Here is a 21237-nt window from a genome sequence, read left to right on the forward strand (position 1 = left end):
GGATCATCATCATCATCATTGCAAAGGGACTTTTGTTAAAGATCGAAGATTACCTTTGTGGCAAAAGATGAAATCACTGTCACTACTTTCCAGAGTGGCAAACTCAATTTCTTGAAAAATATAGTGTCATCTCTCAGGTACGTGAATATACCAATCCCCAAAAAATGCAGCCCCTTGCATGTTTTCAAATGCAGGGTTTTTTTCAGTTTCAATGTCTATATAATTGGGCGACTTTGCAACAATGTAGATGTTTCAGGCAGCGATGGTGGTATAGTGGTGAGCATAGCTGCCTTCCAAGCAGTTGACCTGTGTTCGATTCCCAGTCATCGCAGTTCTCTTCTTACAGTGAGTGTGTTCCGTGTATGTGTCTGTTCCGTTACTTGTGAATTTAGAGAGAAGTGACCTTGCCAGAACTCAGTAGCTTACTCCTTGTCTCTGCAAGGCGAGAGCTCAATGCTACATTAGCCGCAAATAGCATGACTCTTGAATCTCCTACTGAACATTTGGTGGATGGACAGTCCATCATTGCAAAGGGACCTTTGCTAAAGATCGAAGATTACCTTTATGGCAAAAGATGAAATCACTGTCACTACTTTCCAGAGCGGCAAACTCAATTTCCTGAACAATATTTTGTCACCTCTCAGGTACGTGAATATACCAATCCCCAAAAAATGCAGCCCCTTGCATGTTTTCAAATGCAGGGTTTTTTTCAGTTTCAATGTCTATATAATTGGGCGACTTTGCAACAATGTAGATGTTTCAGGCAGCGATGGTGGTATAGTGGTGAGCATAGCTGCCTTCCAAGCAGTTGACCTGGGTTCGATTCCCAGTCATCGCAGTTCTCTTCTTACAGTGAGTGTGTTCCGTGTATGTGTCTGTTCCGTTACTTGTGAATTTAGAGAGAAGTGACCTTGCCAGAACTCAGTAGCTTACTCCTTGTCTCTGCAAGGCTAGAGCTCAATGCTACATTAGCCGCAAATAGCATGACTCTTGAATCTCCTACTGAACATTTGGTGGATCATCATCATTGCAAAGGGACTTTTGTTAAAGATCGAAGATTACCTTTGTGGCAAAAGATGAAATCACTGTCACTACTTTCCAGAGTGGCAAACTCAATTTCCTGAAAAATATAGTGTCATCTCTCAGGTACGTGAATATACCAATCCCCAAAAAATGCAGCCCCTTGCATGTTTTCAAATGCAGGGTTTTTTTCAGTTTCAATGTCTATATAATTGGGCGACTTTGCAACAATGTAGATGTTTCAGGCAGCGATGGTGGTATAGTGGTGAGCATAGCTGCCTTCCAAGCAGTTGACCTGGGTTCGATTCCCAGTCATCGCAGTTCTCTTCTTACAGTGAGTGTGTTCCGTGTATGTGTCTGTTCCGTTACTTGTGAATTTAGAGAGAAATGACCTTGCCAGAACTCAGTAGCTTACTCCTTGTCTCTGCAAGGCTAGAGCTCAATGCTACATTAGCCGCAAATAGCATGACTCTTGAATCTCCTACTGAACATTTGGTGGATCATCATCATTGCAAAGGGACTTTTGTTAAAGATCGAAGATTACCTTTGTGGCAAAAGATGAAATCACTGTCACTACTTTCCAGAGTGGCAAACTCAATTTCCTGAAAAATATAGTGTCATCTCTCAGGTACGTGAATATACCAATCCCCAAAAAATGCAGCCCCTTGCATGTTTTCAAATGCAGGGTTTTTTTCAGTTTCAATGTCTATATAATTGGGCGACTTTGCAACAATGTAGATGTTTCAGGCAGCGATGGTGGTATAGTGGTGAGCATAGCTGCCTTCCAAGCAGTTGACCTGGGTTCGATTCCCAGTCATCGCAGTTCTCTTCTTACAGTGAGTGTGTTCCATGTGTGTGTCTGTTCCGTTACTTGTCAATTTAGAGAGAAGTGGCCTTGCCAGAACTCAGTAGCTTACCCCTTGTCTCTACAAGGCTATGGCTCAATGCTACATTAGCAGCAAATAGCATGACTCTTGAATCTCCTACTGAACATTTGGTTGATGGAAAGACCAAAGGGACTTTTGCTTTCAAGAAGGACTTTTTTCAGTTTCAATTTCTATATAATTGGGCGACTTTGCAACAATGTAGATGTTTCAGGCAGCGATGGTTGTATAGTGGTGAGCATAGCTGCCTTCCAAGCAGTTGACCTGGGTTCGATTCCCAGTCATCGCAGTTCTCTTCTTACAGTGAGTGTGTTCCGTGTATGTGTCTGTTCCGTTACTTGTGAATTTAGAGAGAAGTGACCTTGCCAGAAATCAGTAGTTTACTCCTTGTCTCTGCAAGGCGAGAGCTCAATGCTACATTAGCCGCAAATAGCATGACTCTTGAATCTCCTACTGATCATTTGGTTGATGGAAAGACCAAAGGGACTTTTGCTTTCAAGAAGGACTTTTTTCAGTTTCAATTTCTATATAATTGGGCGACTTTGCAACAATGTAGATGTTTCAAGCAGCGATGGTGGTATAGTGGTGAGCATAGCTGCCTTCCAAGCAGTTGACCTGGGTTCGATTCCCAGTCATCGCAGTTCTCTTATTACAGTGAGTGTGTTCCGTGTATGTGTCTGTTCCATTACTTGTGAATTTAGAGAGAAGTGACCTTGCCAGAACTCAGTAGCTTACTCCTTGTCTCTGCAAGGCTAGGGCTCAATGCTACATTAGCCGCAAATAGCATGACTCTTGAATCTCCTACAGAACATTTGGTGGATCATCATCATCATCATTGCAAAGGGACTTTTGTTAAAGATCGAAGATTACCTTTGTGGCAAAAGATGAAATCACTGTCACTACTTTCCAGAGTGGCAAACTCAATTTCCTGAAAAATATAGTGTCATCTCTCAGGCACGTGAATATACCAATCCCCAAAAAATGCAGCCCCTTGCATGTTTTCAAATGCAGGGTTTTTTTTCAGTTTCAATGTCTATATAATTGGGCGACTTTGCAACAATGTAGATGTTTCAGGCAGCGATGGTGGTATAGTGGTGAGCATAGCTGCCTTCCAAGCAGTTGACCTGGGTTCGATTCCCAGTCATCGCAGTTCTCTTATTACAGTGAGTGTGTTCCGTGTATGTGTCTGTTCCGTTACTTGTGAATTTAGAGAGAAGTGACCTTGCCAGAACTCAGTAGCTTACTCCTTGTCTCTGCAAGGCTAGAGCTCAATGCTACATTAGTTGCAAATAGCATGACTCTTGAATCTCCTACTGAACATTTGGTGGATCATCATCATTGCAAAGGGACTTTTGTTAAAGATCGAAGATTACCTTTGTGGCAAAAGATGAAATCACTGTCACTACTTTCCAGAGTGGCAAACTCAATTTCCTGAAAAATATAGTGTCATCTCTCAGGTACGTGAATATACCAATCCCCAAAAAATGCAGCCCCTTGCATGTTTTCAAATGCAGGGTTTTTTTCAGTTTCAATGTCTATATAATTGGGCGACTTTGCAACAATGTAGATGTTTCAGGCAGCGATGGTGGTATAGTGGTGAGCATAGCTGCCTTCCAAGCAGTTGACCTGGGTTCGATTCCCAGTCATCGCAGTTCTCTTCTTACAGTGAGTGTGTTCCATGTGTGTGTCTGTTCCGTTACTTGTCAATTTAGAGAAAAGTGACCTTGCCAGAAATCAGTAGCTTACTCCTTGTCTCTGCAAGGCGAGAGCTCAATGCTACATTAGCCGCAAATAGCATGACTCTTGAATCTCCTACTGAACATTTGGTTGATGGAAAGACCAAAGGGACTTTTGCTTTCAAGAAGGACTTTTTTCAGTTTCAATTTCTATATAATTGGGCGACTTTGCAACAATGTAGATGTTTCAGGCAGCGATGGTTGTATAGTGGTGAGCATAGCTGCCTTCCAAGCAGTTGACCTGGGTTCGATTCCCAGTCATCGCAGTTCTCTTCTTACAGTGAGTGTGTTCCGTGTATGTGTCTGTTCCGTTACTTGTGAATTTAGAGAGAAGTGACCTTGCCAGAAATCAGTAGCTTACTCCTTGTCTCTGCAAGGCGAGAGCTCAATGCTACATTAGCCGCAAATAGCATGACTCTTGAATCTCCTACTGAACATTTGGTTGATGGAAAGACCAAAGGGACTTTTGCTTTCAAGAAGGACTTTTTTCAGTTTCAATTTCTATATAATTGGGCGACTTTGCAACAATGTAGATGTTTCAAGCAGCGATGGTGGTATAGTGGTGAGCATAGCTGCCTTCCAAGCAGTTGACCTTGGTTCGATTCCCAGTCATCGCAGTTCTCTTATTACAGTGAGTGTGTTCCGTGTATGTGTCTGTTCCATTACTTGTGAATTTAGAGAGAAGTGACCTTGCCAGAACTCAGTAGCTTACTCCTTGTCTCTGCAAGGCTAGGGCTCAATGCTACATTAGCCGCAAATAGCATGACTCTTGAATCTCCTACAGAACATTTGGTGGATCATCATCATCATCATTGCAAAGGGACTTTTGTTAAAGATCGAAGATTACCTTTGTGGCAAAAGATGAAATCACTGTCACTACTTTCCAGAGTGGCAAACTCAATTTCCTGAAAAATATAGTGTCATCTCTCAGGCACGTGAATATACCAATCCCCAAAAAATGCAGCCCCTTGCATGTTTTCAAATGCAGGGTTTTTTTTCAGTTTCAATGTCTATATAATTGGGCGACTTTGCAACAATGTAGATGTTTCAGGCAGCGATGGTGGTATAGTGGTGAGCATAGCTGCCTTCCAAGCAGTTGACCTGGGTTCGATTCCCAGTCATCGCAGTTCTCTTATTACAGTGAGTGTGTTCCGTGTATGTGTCTGTTCCGTTACTTGTGAATTTAGAGAGAAGTGACCTTGCCAGAACTCAGTAGCTTACTCCTTGTCTCTGCAAGGCTAGGGCTCAATGCTACATTAGCCGCAAATAGCATGACTCTTGAATCTCCTACTGAACATTTGGTGGATCATCATCATCATCATTGCAAAGGGACTTTTGTTAAAGATCGAAGATTACCTTTGTGGCAAAAGATGAAATCACTGTCACTACTTTCCAGAGTGGCAAACTCAATTTCCTGAAAAATATAGTGTCATCTCTCAGGCACGTGAATATACCAATCCCCAAAAAATGCAGCCCCTTGCATGTTTTCAAATGCAGGGTTTTTTTCAGTTTCAATGTCTATATAATTGGGCGACTTTGCAACAATGTAGATGTTTCAGGCAGCGATGGTGGTATAGTGGTGAGCATAGCTGCCTTCCAAGCAGTTGACCTGGGTTCGATTCCCAGTCATCGCAGTTCTCTTATTACAGTGAGTGTGTTCCGTGTATGTGTCTGTTCCGTTACTTGTGAATTTAGAGAGAAGTGACCTTGCCAGAACTCAGTAGCTTACTCCTTGTCTCTGCAAGGCTAGAGCTCAATGCTACATTAGCCGCAAATAGCATGACTCTTGAATCTCCTACTGAACATTTGGTTGATGGAAAGACCAAAGGGACTTTTGCTTTCAAGAAGGACTTTTTTCAGTTTCAATTTCTATATAATTGGGCGACTTTGCAACAATGTAGATGTTTCAGGCAGCGATGGTGGTATAGTGGTGAGCATAGCTGCCTTCCAAGCAGTTGACCTGGGTTCGATTCCCAGTCATCGCAGTTCTCTTATTACAGTGAGTGTGTTCCGTGTATGTGTCTGTTCCATTACTTGTGAATTTAGAGAGAAGTGACCTTGCCAGAACTCAGTAGCTTACTCCTTGTCTCTGCAAGGCTAGGGCTCAATTCTACATTAGCCGCAAATAGCATGACTCTTGAATCTCCTACTGAACATTTGGTGGATCATCATCATCATCATTGCAAAGGGACTTTTGTTAAAGATCGAAGATTACCTTTGTGGCAAAAGATGAAATCACTGTCACTACTTTCCAGAGTGGCAAACTCAATTTCTTGAAAAATATAGTGTCATCTCTCAGGTACGTGAATATACCAATCCCCAAAAAATGCAGCCCCTTGCATGTTTTCAAATGCAGGGTTTTTTTCAGTTTCAATGTCTATATAATTGGGCGACTTTGCAACAATGTAGATGTTTCAGGCAGCGATGGTGGTATAGTGGTGAGCATAGCTGCCTTCCAAGCAGTTGACCTGGGTTCGATTCCCAGTCATCGCAGTTCTCTTCTTACAGTGAGTGTGTTCCGTGTATGTGTCTGTTCCGTTACTTGTGAATTTAGAGAGAAGTGACCTTGCCAGAACTCAGTAGCTTACTCCTTGTCTCTGCAAGGCTAGAGCTCAATGCTACATTAGCCGCAAATAGCATGACTCTTGAATCTCCTACTGAACATTTGGTGGATCATCATCATCATTGCAAAGGGACTTTTGTTAAAGATCGAAGATTACCTTTGTGGCAAAAGATGAAATCACTGTCACTACTTTCCAGAGTGGCAAACTCAATTTCCTGAAAAATATAGTGTCATCTCTCAGGTACGTGAATATACCAATCCCCAAAAAATGCAGTCCCTTGCATGTTTTCAAATGCAGGGTTTTTTTCAGTTTCAATGTCTATATAATTGGGCGACTTTGCAACAATGTAGATGTTTCAGGCAGCGATAGTGGTATAGTGGTGAGCATAGCTGCCTTCCAAGCAGTTGACCTGGGTTCGATTCCCAGTCATCGCAGTTCTCTTCTTACAGTGAGTGTGTTCCGTGTATGTGTCTGTTCCGTTACTTGTGAATTTAGAGAGAAGTGACCTTGCCAGAACTCAGTAGCTTACTCCTTGTCTCTGCAAGGCTAGGGCTCAATTCTACATTAGCCGCAAATAGCATGACTCTTGAATCTCCTACTGAACATTTGGTTGATGGAAAGACCATCATTGCAAAGGGACTTTTGCTTTCCAGAAGGACTTTTTTCAGTTTCAATGTCTATATAATTGGGCGACTTTGCAACAATGTAGATGATTTCAGGCAGTGATGGTGGTATAGTGGTGAGCATAGCTGCCTTCCAAGCAGTTGACCTGGGTTCGATTCCCAGTCATCGCAGTTCTCTACTTACAGTGAGTGTGTTCCATGTGTGTGTCTGTTATGTTACTTGTGAATTTAGAGAGAAGTTACCTTGCCAGAACTCAGTAGCTTACTCCTTATCTCTGCAAGGCTAGGGCTCAATGCTTCATTAGCCACAACTAGAATGACACTCTCGTATCACCTACTGGACATTTGGGGGATGGCCAGTCCGTTATTGCAGAAGGGCATTGGCTAAAAATTGCGGGGTAGTCCCACTGGTTACCTTTGTGACAAAAGATGAAATTGTTGTCAGTACTCTCCAGCGGTAAGCCCGACTTCCTGAATAATATTGTATAATTTCACAGGAACCTGAAGAGACCCATCCAGAACAATTCAGCTCTTTGCATGTCTCAATGTCCAGATAATTTGGTAACTATGCAATGTAGATGATTTTACACAGCGATAGTACAGTACAGTACAGTGGTGAGCAGGGTTAGGGCTATATGGTGATTAAATGAACATGTATCAATAAGATCAAATAAATAAATAGCTGCTTCAGTCCAAGCCATTTCCTTCTCAAATCTGTTTATTGATTTCACAACAGTATAAACAATAAACATTAGCACATTTAAAATATCCAGAGGGACTAGTCAATAACAATAACACAACGCCACCCTCATTTCAATCAACTTCTAACTCGCCCTGTCCAAGCTATTTCCAAGTCACTGTGAGGGTGTATTGGAGTGTTCAGTGCAGTGTTCAGTGTGGGCAGCTATCAGGGTCCTTCTCCTCTGCATTCTGCAGCCAGGGATGCAAAGTCGGCGTCCTGAGGGGAGCCACTCAAAGGCAGGGAACAGGTTTTGTCAGGGGTCTTGTAGACAGGGAGCAGACTTTGACTGCTCTGCAGGCGGTTTCTGTTGTGGAGGCTGATGAAGTGGAACCAGCAGGACAATGTTATGATGATCTCAGTGAAGGAGTAGTAACAAGTTGTGAGGATGTCTTTGCTGATCCCAAAGGAGTTTGGCTTTCTCTGTTGACATTTTCTGTTTTGTCGAAGATTGTACCAAGATACTTATATTCCTCAACAATCTCTTCGGCCTTCCCATGGATAGTGATGATGACTGCATCAGCCAGTTCCCTCTGCTTGTTGGAGAAGGTCATTACCAGCTAGTCAGCCTTTTTTGCATCCTGGCATGAGCTGTCACACCACTCCACAAACTTATAAAGCGGTGAGTTGTGGTGCTCTTAGGGACCTGAGAGCAGAGATAGGAGAACTGTGTCATCAGCGTACTCAACCAGATGACAGTTCGGCTGGGTGAACCTGCAGTCATCAGTGTAAAGGATGAAGAGCAGGGGTGACAGCCAGTTGAAGTGTGTAGGAGGTCCATGTATGTGAATCCTCTAGGTCTGATTTAGTGCGTAAAAGTCAAATGGTTTGTGCCAGATTTCATGTAATATGTCTGTTTAGTCACACATTATACTGATTGTGTGAAAACTAACATTTGCCTAATTATATTAGCATTACGTTTTACTAACTAGTGTGAATGGGCCAAAGATGTTAAATCTTTCCGGAATTTACCGGATTTGATCCTATACTCAAGGCATGCAATGCTTTTGCAAATGCTAATCCAGCAGACCTACAGTGAGAGACTGCTGAGAGGATAAGCACCAAATAAAAACAAAATAAATACAATTCTCCGATAAATACAGGTATGTGGTTTTCTCTCGCTAGGTATTAGGCTTTCATCTTCCGCTGTATATTTTTAAAGGATATTTTTCTCTAGTCTCTAATACTTGGAGAGAGAGTGTGCAGCTGTGTAACATGCCTTTATGTCTGTCTTGAATCCTCCAGTAATTGTTCTTGCCCCTTCCCAAACATTTCTACACCAATTTATCTGCCGACAGGGAAATAGAGATATAATGAAAGTTATTTTTCATTAATCATTTATTGGTAAGCTTCCATCTGTCTGTCATCGTATAGTTTTAGCTGTTCTTATTTTCTTAACATTTGTTTGGTATACATGTGTCTGTGTGCATTGTATTTCATTATATTGTATTCTATGCAAAATATATAAGATATACAATTTAAGATTATGGCTTCATTTGTATAGTCAGTTTGACCTGCAGCAGTTGTGTCTTTAATCAAAATCCTTTCAATACTTTTCATCGTTCCATATCCACTCATACTAATGTGCGTAATGATGTTATTCTGATTGTGGTAATATCAAGAGAGTCCTGTTGGCTCTTTATCTAATTGCCAAACCTGATTGCTCATTTCTCATATTGCCCTCATAGGCCCTACACCACATGGATTCATCATAGAGTGCAAATATAAAATTTTTGAGAGAAAGTAAGCAAGATGCCACTGGACTGTCAGATCGTTGCAGCAAATTATGGCTTTATGAAATGACAGTGCTGTGGGGTAATATTGTAATTAGGAGAGTGGATCAGTGAAGGCCGAACAGAGTTTCTACATACTCTTCTCGTGTCTTGTTTGAGTCACAATGACCTGCTGGATGAGCTGAAAGGGCAATTCATCCGTCAAAAATGGTTCATTGTATTGGCCACCAACAATTATTGGTATGGCTACAAAGCGAGCTTCAAGAACCCCAGACGGTTTGGAGTGTTGTGTGGTGATATACAAAGGTTGTATTGATCTGCAAAAATTACAAAGACAGCCACATGCTTCACAGATGTGCTCCCTCTGATTGAAATGACACTGCTTGGTTACTTTTGCTACACCTTCAACCTTTTCATTCTTCAGGACACATGCAGTTTCCAGTGATTCCAGTGGCAAACTTACAACTTGTGATTTTGTTTTAACCTTTGAAACAACGAGTCTTTGATTTCAGACAGAAGTAGAAAAAAAAACGTAGGGCAAAGAGTTGGTTGAATAAACTGTATTCAGCTGCCTTTTTAATGTTGATAGCAGTGTTATTATCGTTAACAAAAACTTGACAAAATGTGTTTGTGTCACAAACCACAGAATGAAAAAACATAGGATCCAAAATACACGACTCAAACAGCGACGTTCAAACCAAAAAGATCTTTTAATCCAAAATCCCATTAACAAGAAACATACAATTAATTAAGTTTACAAGACAAACTGGCAGGGAGACAGGACTATTTATACATGAGGTAAGGGGACACAGGTGACAACAATCAGGGGCAGGGCAGACGATCACAGAAGCTGGAAAACACATAAGGCAGGAAGTTAAGTGACCTGGAATGAGAGGGAAAGGTGAGTTTCAAAACAAAACAGGAAGTGGAAGACTACACTAGACAAGAGTGACTAACTTAACATAACGTCACCTGAGAGACATTAAACACTGAACATGAACTAAACTATAACATAAATACATGACATAACATTAAATAATCTGACGGGACATGACAATTTGTCAACATACTTTTCTTCCATGACTCAGATGAGACGGCACCCACATCATTAAACACTAACTGTGACGATAACAGGCAATACCTTTGACAGAAAAAGACGTATGTAGAAATTAATGGAGTTAAAAAAGAAAAGAAAAGTGACTTTAAAGTTGCTTTTTATTTTCAATGACTAAATAGGAAACAAAATATTAGATCGTTTTTTTTTTTATTAACCAACATCTGGACTACAGCGACACACAATGAGCACAGCCAGGACTCAAGTAACTTACTTACATTAACAATGACAAGAAACAAGGTGATATTTTGGCTTGACTAAATAAATGTCCAAAATAATCTAATGACTAAAACAATTCATTGACAAAAGAATTATTAACTAAAAAAAGTTAGTTTTCTTTGACTAAAATGCTAAAGACTTAAAGAGAAACAAATATACAATGAGGTTAACTAAATCATAACTAACAAGGACATTTGACACAAGACAAAGACTTATGACTTGTAATTAAATCTTAAAAAAAAAAAAAAACACCTCTCCAAACTTATAATTCTGAATCTCTTACAGGGTTGGCTCGAATAAACAGAAAATAAATAAAAAGTTTGACAGGCTTGCCTGTTGTGCCCATTTGCAGTCGCTAAGTTATAATTAGACAATCGCAGTTCGGGGGAGGGGTTCAGTCCACAACAATTATATACTATGGCTTCAGTTCAACATTGCATTTCTTATATTGGCACATTTGGGCAAATAATTAAGGCTTTGTAGATTGAAGTGGATAAGGGTGCAATTCACATTCATGCATTTATTCTTTACGCTGTTGTGACGGCATGATCCGTCGATGTGTGCTAGGGTGCTCCAAAAATAGGCACATAAAATTTAAGAAAGTACTGATAAAAACAAAAAGGCTAGAACAGCGTAAGGAGAGGTTTACTCCCTGTAAGATATAGGTGCCGACTATATTTATATTAAAATATATATATTTATGGTCAGGATAACATGGATGGAGTATTTGTCATTACCACAGAAGAAGTGTGTCACTTACATAGAATATAGACTTAAATAACTTAAAATTAAAAGTTATCGTTCTATCATTTATTTGCTTGCTGAAGTACTGATATAGTAGTACTTGCGTTAAAGTTAAATTAGAGTACAGGAATCTTTAGTACTCATAGTCTCCTCATTATATTATCTATTATAATTGTGATTATATGTTTTATGCATTGTGATGACATGCTTTTAAAGTTATTCTTCTTTTTATGAGTTTACAAAGGTCATGCCTTAAGAATACTGGACTTAATTGATTTATGGTCAACTAAGATGCACTGCTTTGCTGAGGCCTACAAGGTACCACTTCCTCTGTGAATAGGGCCTTTAGGTGCTACTTCCGGTGACAGCTGTTGGAAGGAGAATGACTGACGGGATGTATGTGGAACACGATAAGGGTTATGTAAACTTTTGACCTATGATATATGGTTTAACCGCTACTCACAGCTTTGGTTTTTGGAAGAAACAAACAAAACGTCCATCGAGAACGCGCTTGCATGTCTTGTGCAAGATGCGCAAGAATGGGCCTTAAGATATAAGGGGATGTTTTTGACGAGTTCAGTAGGCTGAGTGATGGGCACCGAAGCCCTGACACGCTTGACAAAAGTTACAGAATTGTAAACAAGTTTTGATCGTTGGAAAGCGCCAGTTGCGTTTTCAAGAGAAATCAAAACGGAAACCTAAGACTTTAGCCGCTGGAGCTAGAATAGACAGAAATCAAATTGACCATCAATGAATCTGAACTGATAACGGGACTTCCAATAACCCAACACTTGGAGTAAGCCACTTGATTAACTGACATATTGTAAACCGTTCTTTATTTTGATTCTTTGTATTACATTTTTAATAACCTTGATTAAACGAAAATAAAAGCGTTGTGAAAACTTAAGAAAGCCTTGTCCGGAGTCCGGAGAGGACACCCAGAGAGAGGAGTCTTTTTGCGGGACCTTGCTGCGGCTCCCGCAGGTAAACTTCAGTTTTCCATACTATGGCTACTACTGATTTTCCAAAATATTGTACACACGCCATATAGCACGCAGAGTGAGATAACCTGTATCACCAAATAGGGACACTTGAACCTGAAACTGGCAGAGTGCCCAGGGCATCTGTGAAAATCTTATATCTAGTCAAAGAGCTTTCTGCATTGCATTGTGATTGAATTGATGCTGGGAAATGTTTATCTGATGGTGACCATCTGTGAACGTTCTTCGAGTTGTCGATAATTCTCGACTTTGTTAAGAAGCCTTTTTCCGAGTGGTTATCTTAGACGGAGGATCCGAGGGGATTAAGTTTCAAAGCAGGTCCGGGAAAGTCGTGCAAGGTTTTGTCCTCTCCAGAGAGAGAGAGAGGCGACCGAGGCTAGCTCCCGAGACCGATTAAAGGTCAGCAGTTGAATCATATAAGAGGTCCCGTATCCCTGTCCCTCTCCCCTTTCCTCGTAGCCGCTGCTGAAAGAATTTATCCGTGGCCCATACGTGTCTTCAGGACAGAGGACGAGACCAGTGGGTGGGAGTTTGATTAAGTATTATTAAGACGTAATAACGGAAGGCTACGAGAGGGGCCTCCGGTGGTAACCGGACGAAAAGCGGACTGAAAACCCAGCCGAAAATGGACCTCTGTTGGGAGAAAACGTGTCATTCACCTGGCGAGAGAGTCTCAGTTTCTGACGCTTCTGAGAGCGGCTCGCTTCATTGTTTGTGCTTTTAAGTTTAGTTAACAGCTGGAGGCACGAGAGGCGATAAGGGGCAGACAGAGCTTGAATAATAAAGTGTATTTATTGCTGGTTCTGCCGTCGTCCTCCCCTAGAGAGTTCCAGTGTTCAGTGTAGTATTTTTCCCCATACGCTTCAGCATGTTTGCCGAAATCCTTCAGTATGAGAAATAAAATTGTAAACAGCGATGTGGGTAAACTGCAAAGAGGATGAGAGAGGCCAAAGATGCGTTGGAATTGTATTTTGCTAATACAATTTTGACACAGCACTTCCTTTCTGTCACGGGACGTGATTAAACCCAAATGCAGCACACAGAACACTAGGAACAGTTGATAATGATGTTTAATGTCAAATCTTGGCAGGTAAATGGCAGGACAGATCATGAGTCAGGGTAAATATAAAAGTCCAAGAAGACAAACCAGTAGGGGACAGGCAGAGGATCAGGAATCAGAAGAGACAAGCAGGTCAGAAGCAGGCAGAGTCGGCAACAGGAAATCAGTCCAGGACGAAGTGCTGGAGAATCTTGCATGAGTCAAAAGCTGTGTCTCAATTCAGGGGCTGCAGCCTTCTGAGGCTGCATTTGTAGACCAATCGGTCTACAAATGCAGCCTCAGAAGTGGCCGCGACAGGGGTGTCCCATTTCGGAGACTCCGTCAAGTGCAGCCGACAAATGTGGCGTTCTTTTCCCGGATTTGGAGGACAAGCTGTGGCTCCAGTTTATTCTGGGTCTTGTGTATTGGCTGATCACCTGGTCACAACATATCTAAACTGCTTCCGGTGATGAAGAGTAAGTGATGCTATTAAATGTTCCGGAAAAAGCTAGTATGTGGACCTTAGGTTGTTTTGTGAAACTGCTATTTTCTAGGTACAAAATAAACTTTCAAGCCTAAGTGACCAAAATCAGTTCCATATAATATAAAAACAATAATGTGTGCAAATGAGTCACATCTACTTCTCAGTGCTGTGCCTCTGGTCTTTTTTACTTTCTATTGGAAAGTTACATTCTATTTTCAGGCTAAATGCCTGAAATGTAAAATTTTAATGAAATGATCCATCAGAGCTGTAGGGTTGCTGAAGTCATTTGATATAGGGTTATGTTGGCTTATAAGTGTTAGCAGACACAGACCTAGGTGGTACTGTAAAGCTTGTGAAGCCATACCTGTCATTAATTTAATGAATAAGTCATCACCTGTAGCAATAAAGGCCATCAGGTCTGAAGAATGATGTAATATTGCATGATAATAGTAATTCAATTCACTGCAGTAGCACTATTAATCGTGTGAGGCTGAGAGTCACTTGAAACCTATCGCTGTGATTAAAACTCACATATGACACTGTGACTAAATCATAATGCCAAACTGATTGAATGTGGTACATAAGCACACAGCAGGACCTTAGCTCATGGAACCCCACAGTGTTTACTTAACAAAAAAAAGAGAAATCCTAAAATATTCCTATGAATAGAAGTAAAATATACATAAATGAAACGACAATTTATAGAACCCCAAAATGTTCAATATTAAAAGGTTCTCGACACAAAATGCAGTGCATGGGATTGCCGTTACCCCACTACATCTTTACATAGCAAATAGTTAGTCACTTCTATATTAAAGTTCTATTAAAGTATTAATCCCAGTATCTAATATCCTTTTTAAATAAAAATAAATAATCAATATAAAATAATCATGAATAAATTGAGTAAAAATCACCTTTATGTGCTTCTTCTTTATCCACTCCTTTGTTCCTTGGCTGTATGTTTTGGGTCATTGTCGTGCTGGAAGACCCATCCATGACCCATTTTCAGTGTCCTGCCTGAGGGAAGGAGGTTCTCGGGCAAGATTTTACGGTACATGGCCCCGTCCATCCTCCCCTCGATGCGGTGAAGTTGTCCTGCCCCCTTAGCAGAGAAACATCCCCAAAGCATAATGTTTTCACCTCCATGCGTGACGGTGGGCATGGCGTTCTTGGGGTTATAGTCAGCATTTCTCCTCCTCCAAACACGATGTGTCGAGTTGATGCCAAAGATCTCAATGTTGGTCTCATCTGAACTCATCAGGTTGGAATCTGATTGATTGATTCTGTGGACAGGTGTCTTTATACAGGTAACGAGTTGAGACAGGTGTATTTCATACAGGTTGATATTAGGAGTACTTTCTTAAAGCGAGAGGACTCATCTAACCGGTCTGTTGGAGCTAGAATTCTTGTTGGTTGCAAGGGGATCAAATACTTATTTCCCACCATTAAATGCAAATCAATTTATATATTTTATATGATGTATATTTCTGGATTTTCTTTTTGATATTCTGTCTCTCACTGTTAAAATACACCTACCATTAAAATTATACTGTTCAATTCTTTGTAAGTGGGCAAACTTATAAAATCGGCAAGGGATCAAATACTTGTTTCCTTCACTGTATATCGGTTTGGCTTATTAATAGCTAATAGTTTGCATTTGTTTCTGTATGTTGCACTTATGTTGCACTTCAAACTGGCTTCTTTATTAAAGACCTATTTGAAGCTATTGTACTTACAAGATTCTTGCTGTTCGGAGTTGTATCCCCATGATTGTTTGCACTTTTTATACGTCGCTTTGGACAAAAGCGTCAGCTAAATTAACTGTAATGTAATGTAATAAAACGAATATTTGACAAATAATTCAACAAAAATTATTAAAACATCCTAACTCATTTTGATTAAATGGAAATACATCAATCATTTTCATAACAGAATTTTATTAGATATCATTTATGTTTTCAGTTATTTATTTTTTCAGACAACTTGGAACCTTTCTTGCCATCTGTACTCTTTCCTGTTGTGCAAGTAAATAGATGCTAAAAATTAAAGTACAGTCTCACTTCATGGTCTTGTTGTGTCTGTATAAAAGGGATCATAATAATAAATTCAGTGTAAAGCGTACGTGTCAGTATCGGTACCTAACGGTCTTTTTGTCACGCCTGCAGGATAACAACTGGCATCACTACTGCTGCTGGCCATGAAGATTTGGACAGGTAATCCAGTTTCCCAGCGATGCATTTCATGCAGGCAACCCTGGCTTTGAAAGGATGAGAAGACTTAAAATCTCATTTGGAGTCCATCGCGCGTTCAAGGTGAGCAAACCCCAGACACAATGACCCATGAAATCAAGGTGCGGACAACTGCCTCCATCAGGCCCCATCCTCATTACAACATCTTTCCAAACAGGGAGGGAAGGGTCACAGAGGCTCCAAGACTGAGGAGAAGGAAAATTTAACCTTGAAAAAATGTATACTCGGCCATATTTTGCGGGAAATACAAAACCTGGACATGGTCAGGGGGTATGACCAATGCCAATAATCACCGTGTGAAGTTGGATGAAAGGGTTTCTGTGGATGTTTTTCATTTAGTCTCTGCATGTACAAAAAAAACCAGGTAATCATACATTGTTAAGCTTGCTTAAGAGAAATGCAAATTGCCGGCTTTTGGTTTCATAACAGAGTAAATATGGACAAATCTTTGTGTCCCACTGAGCAGTGATGGACTCTGCAAGATGAGGAAGCAATTCCCCCTTCAAAGCAAATTGAACAGCATTGATTTGGTCCCATCCTCTGCAAGAGCGCAGCTTCAAAGAGAATCTTCCTCCAAGGCCTCGTAGCCACTGTCATCTTACTGAAGCAAACAAAATCCCCAGTGTTGTGTGTGTGATCCAATAAACGTGTACTTAATTCCTCTAACAGACAATTAGTCTGTTCAATCAAATCCTTCGGGCATGTTTGAATTTGGTTATGTTCAATTTCCCACTAAAGTTAATGATTAATCACATTGATTACCCACTGTGTTCATAAATATAATTTTTCATTGACACACAATGTGAACCCTTCATATGCTTTTATCCAACACTTTTGGTTATGCATAATGATTTACACCACAAACACAATTTTTGTGTATTAATACGACTCATTATGTAGTCTTATTTAAGTTTAATGCCAATCACAACGCATATATATGACTTCGTTCATCAAAATGTGAACATTTTAGCATTTTTATTTACATATCAAATGGCCCATGGCTGCAAAATTGTTCATGTCTGGACAAATACTGTGAACAAGTATCCTTGTGAGGATCAACTCAAAGTTCCAGACATTTGATATAAATAAGAGTACAAATACTTAGCCTTAGGTCATTTAATATTCAGGGATACCATGTTTTCTCATCCATGCAGTGATTCTTAAGGCTACATGTTCATAGCTTTGCAAACAGAAAATCATACTGGATTTTTCAAGGAGAAAAATACAAAAGGCTAAAATATACAAAGCCAGAGACTGAAAAGAATGGAACAAGTTCCAAGGGGACAACAGCTCTGTTTTCTCAGGGGAAGTTTCATTTTCTTTTGCAGGATTTTTGCACATTTTCTGCAGTGTTTCTTTACTTTTGTAAGAGATCTAAGAAAACACTTGGGAAAATTGCTGTAATATCACTATTCATTATTTGAACTAGAGTTGAAAGAAATAATCCTAAACATGACTACATTTTTTTGAAATTGTATTTTAATTCATATTGGAATAAAAGTCAAACATTGTTCTGTCAACTAGGTTTTTTCATACACACGTGCAATGTAATACTCCACAGAAGCATACTATTAATGGAATTGACATTTCCTTCTATGGCTTTCAGATATCAGTAGAGTAAATGACCTAAAAGAAGTAGTACTGTCTTAGCTGAACAATACAAGAAACCATGCATACTAAGAGTTCTATATGTTCATTTGCTCAAGGTTTTTGCATGTTCTTTCTTTATTTCTTGAATAGCTCTGCCAGTGTGAAGGGAAGGCAGGCAGGCAGCCATTCATTTAGTCAGTCAAATCCAGTTTTGCCTGCAGGTGCTACAAACCTATATGCCCCATCCACCACTCGCTGTGTATTGAGCACTATGCATACAATGGTGCTTTGTACAAAACCTGGAGGTCATTGAAAGAACCTATTATGCGAAGCATGCATGCTCAGTCATGCGCATCACCTGTAGCACTCTGTTTATGGCAATCTGGAGGAAATATTAGTTATTGAGGAGTGATAATTATGTATCTCTGTTGCATGTTTGATTCATGCGCTAACAACACCACAAAGAGTTAGATTCAAAATCGAGTTAGATCCAAAATCACAGTTAGTAATACAAATTATGTGTGTGTTAATACAGTGGTTTTCAAAAAATAATTTCAACAATGCACACCCTTTCAAATGTTTCCAATGTGAAGAAAAAGGCCTATATAAATAAAAATGTACAATACAACACTGCAATATCAGTGTGTGATTTACTAAACCACCTCGTAACTGAAAAAGTGTTTGTCATTATGCAATAACACTAAGAAGGCATTGTAGTTACATTGAACTGGGTCTTTTTGATAAGTTGCAGTTTTGTATTTCTTCATGTTTTCACCTGTATTACACAACAACAAATCCTTTTTCTTGATTTGTGTCTGTCATTTAACATGGAAACTGGCTTCCAGGTCACACTGAACAAACATAATCGTGCACGTGATTGCATTTGTTGCGGCAGTTTGTTTGGTGTATTATTGTCATGCTTTACGGTAAGCGCGTCATTTCTGTTTTCTATATGTTTCTGTGTTGCTGGTAGCATACTTCAGCTGCTCTAGCTCGACTCAGTTAATGTTGCTATATTCTTGATCAAATCGGCTAATTACCTGTCATTTATCTAAACCTACACTTCTACTTCTTAAGCACTTACAACTCTCTCCTTATCTCTTATCGACTCTCACTAAATCCTCAATTCTTTACTCTCCTTTCGGCTCTGCTAACGTTAGCTGCTGTAGCTCGGCAGCTAGCAATGGCATCTCCCTCTTCCTTTTCTGCTCTCTCCTGCTCGGTAAGTTTCATGTTTAGCTATTGCTCTGCCGCCTTTAGTGATAATAGTACGTGTATTAAATGTAGTTTATACGCAGGGTTGGAGGCGAGTTTTAGAGGGATAGATGAGCGGCTCCGCACCATGGTTAGTCAGTGGTTAGCAACTGTAGCTGTTAGGAAGCCCCCTGTAGCCGGTGCGGGCGGACCAGTGGTATCTCCTCTTAACTGTCTTAAATTTAAGGAAATGATTCTATTGGCCCTTAATTCAATACCAGGACTCAATATCAATATCAATATAACGGAGGACTCCAATGCTAAATTTAGTCCCTCCCAAATTGTGTCGTGTTGATAGCGCTGCAGCCTCACTGCGAATAACACTCGACTGTGTCGCTCATATAAAGAAGCTAATAAAAAAGAACGATCCATGGCTTAATTTACAAATCCGCAAACTATAACAAAAGTCGAGACATCTTGAAAGTAAATGGCGTTCCACTAAATTGGAAGAATCTCCTTTAGTCTGGTTAGATAATCTTAAAACGTATAAGAAGGCTCTCCGTAACTGCCAGAGCAGCTTATTACTCTTCCTTAATAGAAGAAAATAAGAACAACCCCAGGTTTCTTTTCAGCACTGTAGCCAGGCTGACAGAGAGTCACAGCTCTACAGAGCCTTCTGTTCCTATATCTCTCAGTAGTGACGACTTCATGAGCTTCTTTAACGATAAAATGATACTTATTAGAGACAAAATTAATCCCCTCCTGCCCTCAATTGGTAATGACTTAACTTCAACCTCCGGAATTTCAAAAACAGCTGTAACTCCTGAACTATATCTAGATTGTTTTACTCCAATCAACCTTAACTAACTAACTAACTAACTTCAACAATCTCATCGTCTAAGCCATTAACCTGTCTTTTAGACCCGATTCCAACTAAACTGTTTAAGGAAGTTTTACCCTTAATTAACACCTCGTTATTAAATATGATCAACCTGTCTCTATTATCTGGCTACGTACCACAATCCTTTAAAGTAGCTGTAATAAAACCACTTCTTAAAAAGCCTAGTCTTGATCCAGAGGTTTAAGCCAACTATTGGCCGATATCTAAACTTCCCTTTCTCACTAACATCCTTGAGAAAGCAGTTGCAAAACAGTTGTGTGATATTTTTTTTTTTTGTTTACATAATAATAGTTTATTTGAGATTTTTCAATCTGGATTTAAAATTCATCATAGCACAGAGACGGCACTGGTGAAAGATACCATTTACCTTCTTGTCACGACGCTGTATTTGCGTTTCTTGTTTTATTTTGAAATATTCTCTCCCCCTTGTGTCATGTCTTGTATTACTTCCTGCCCTTGTGTTTTTCCTTTCTCCCCAAGGTGTGTCTCGTTACCTTAATTAGTTTCCTCCTGTGTGTTTGCCTTTCTCTCCCAGCTGTCTCGTTCCCTCATTTAGTGTCTGTGTATATATCGCTGTCTGTCGCAATGTTCTTTGTCGGTTCGTCATTCTTGTTACACTCATGTTCTCTTGTGCTACATCGTGCTTCCCTCGTGCTACCTTGTGTCTTCCCTGGTTGTGTTTTGTTTTACTTGTTACTTTGTTTTGTGTTTAATTAGCTTTGTTAAAACCTCATCTGGCGTTCTGCATTTGGGCCTCTTCACCCAGTTGTAACACTTCTATTGGCAAAAGAGACAAAGGACTTGTCTCTGTTCTTGTTCTTGTTAGACCTCAGTGCTGCTTTCGACACTGTAGATCAGGCCTATTCAATTAGCTGCCCCGCGGGCTGGATACGGCCCTTCTGAACTTTTTTTCTGGCCCGCAAGAGGTTACCTGCAAATCGTGTGTGTGTGTGAGAGACTGAGACTGAGACAAATTTGTGATATTGGGCTATATACATTTGATTTGACCATTTACGGCAGTTCACGATATTGTTGAAAATTTCTCCTGGAAAGTGACATTCCGCATCCACCTTTCTCTTTTTTACACTCGGCATGCTGCATTCGATGTCAACAGTATCGTTTAATTTAAAAAAATTGACATGACGTGACCACGGGGTGACATGTTCTGCTCGTGTTGACAGAACAGTCGCCCGTTTTATACGGTTGCTGACTAGATTTTTTTGGGGGGTTTTTGCATGTGTTTATGAATTTCCTCGAGGGCCGGATCAAATGGTCTTGCGGGCCATATACGGCCCAGAGGCTGGAGGTTCCCCACCCCTGCTTTAAAGCTTTGATGTATTTGAATATGCTGTTATTCACTGCAGAGTGACACCTCAGCATGCAGAAAATGTATAGAAATGAAT

The 21237-nt window shown here is 40.2% G+C and overlaps 10 non-coding genes across 10 annotated transcripts; all 10 read left to right on the forward strand.

The window, feature by feature from the left end:
- The first annotated feature begins 766 nt into the window (after positions 1-766).
- Positions 767-838, forward strand: trnag-ucc (transfer RNA glycine (anticodon UCC)). Its single transcript has one exon. It is a non-coding gene; the product is annotated as a tRNA-Gly (tRNA).
- Positions 839-1268: 430 nt separating this feature from the next.
- trnag-ucc (transfer RNA glycine (anticodon UCC)) lies at positions 1269-1340 on the forward strand. Its single transcript has one exon. It is a non-coding gene; the product is annotated as a tRNA-Gly (tRNA).
- Positions 1341-1770: 430 nt separating this feature from the next.
- On the forward strand, positions 1771-1842 carry trnag-ucc (transfer RNA glycine (anticodon UCC)). The gene has a single exon. It is a non-coding gene; the product is annotated as a tRNA-Gly (tRNA).
- Positions 1843-2472: 630 nt separating this feature from the next.
- Positions 2473-2544, forward strand: trnag-ucc (transfer RNA glycine (anticodon UCC)). Its single transcript has one exon. It is a non-coding gene; the product is annotated as a tRNA-Gly (tRNA).
- A 437-nt stretch (positions 2545-2981) lies between these two features.
- Positions 2982-3053, forward strand: trnag-ucc (transfer RNA glycine (anticodon UCC)). The gene has a single exon. It is a non-coding gene; the product is annotated as a tRNA-Gly (tRNA).
- Positions 3054-3483: 430 nt separating this feature from the next.
- trnag-ucc (transfer RNA glycine (anticodon UCC)) lies at positions 3484-3555 on the forward strand. Its single transcript has one exon. It is a non-coding gene; the product is annotated as a tRNA-Gly (tRNA).
- A 1139-nt stretch (positions 3556-4694) lies between these two features.
- Positions 4695-4766, forward strand: trnag-ucc (transfer RNA glycine (anticodon UCC)). Its single transcript has one exon. It is a non-coding gene; the product is annotated as a tRNA-Gly (tRNA).
- A 436-nt stretch (positions 4767-5202) lies between these two features.
- Positions 5203-5274, forward strand: trnag-ucc (transfer RNA glycine (anticodon UCC)). The gene has a single exon. It is a non-coding gene; the product is annotated as a tRNA-Gly (tRNA).
- A 279-nt stretch (positions 5275-5553) lies between these two features.
- trnag-ucc (transfer RNA glycine (anticodon UCC)) lies at positions 5554-5625 on the forward strand. Its single transcript has one exon. It is a non-coding gene; the product is annotated as a tRNA-Gly (tRNA).
- A 436-nt stretch (positions 5626-6061) lies between these two features.
- On the forward strand, positions 6062-6133 carry trnag-ucc (transfer RNA glycine (anticodon UCC)). Its single transcript has one exon. It is a non-coding gene; the product is annotated as a tRNA-Gly (tRNA).
- The last annotated feature ends 15104 nt before the right edge of the window (positions 6134-21237 follow it).

This window comes from Cottoperca gobio, chromosome 21 (genome assembly GCF_900634415.1).
Source record: "Cottoperca gobio chromosome 21, fCotGob3.1, whole genome shotgun sequence".
Taxonomy (NCBI): Eukaryota; Metazoa; Chordata; class Actinopteri; order Perciformes; family Bovichtidae; genus Cottoperca; species Cottoperca gobio.